A 668-nucleotide genomic window follows, 5' to 3' on the forward strand; every position below is an offset into this window, starting at 1 on the left:
ATATATATATATATATATATATATATATATATTCATGTTCTATATGTATAACCTTGCCTATTTGGATATAAGCACACCATATGGGCCCTGTCCAAAAGTAGACTATCTTTAAGAATGGAAACAACAATGAATTAGTTATCAGTGAATATAGGCTCTAATCTTATTTCTGACATAGACTAGCTTTGTTTCCTCATCTGTAAAATAAGAAATTTAGATTAAACCATCTCTATAATCCTTGCTTACCCTTAACTAGCTACATTTCTAAACAATTTAATAAAAATTTGATTTAATGAAAAGCAGTATTTCAAATTGATTTTTTTGGATTGATAGAGAAAAACATCAGAATATAGATACTTAAGGTGCCTTTTTTATTAACTTAATTAAAACATCATTAATTCTAGTTAATTGGAAGGAGGGCCAAATTAAATGAATATTAGTTCAGAATTATAGAGAAACTCTAAAATTGAGGTCTGTTATATCTGTTTATGTAGAATATGTATGATATATGATATGTGTATATATACAAATACTAATATGTATATGTATGTATATATGGAGAGAGAATCAGAGAGAAAGAGAGACTGAGGCAGAGAAGAGAGAGAGACAGAGAGACAGAGAGATAGAAAGAGATAGAGCAGAGATAGAATAGGCAAGTTAGATATGGATTA

This window comes from Macrotis lagotis, chromosome 4 (genome assembly GCF_037893015.1).
Source record: "Macrotis lagotis isolate mMagLag1 chromosome 4, bilby.v1.9.chrom.fasta, whole genome shotgun sequence".
NCBI lineage: Eukaryota > Metazoa > Chordata > Mammalia > Peramelemorphia > Peramelidae > Macrotis > Macrotis lagotis.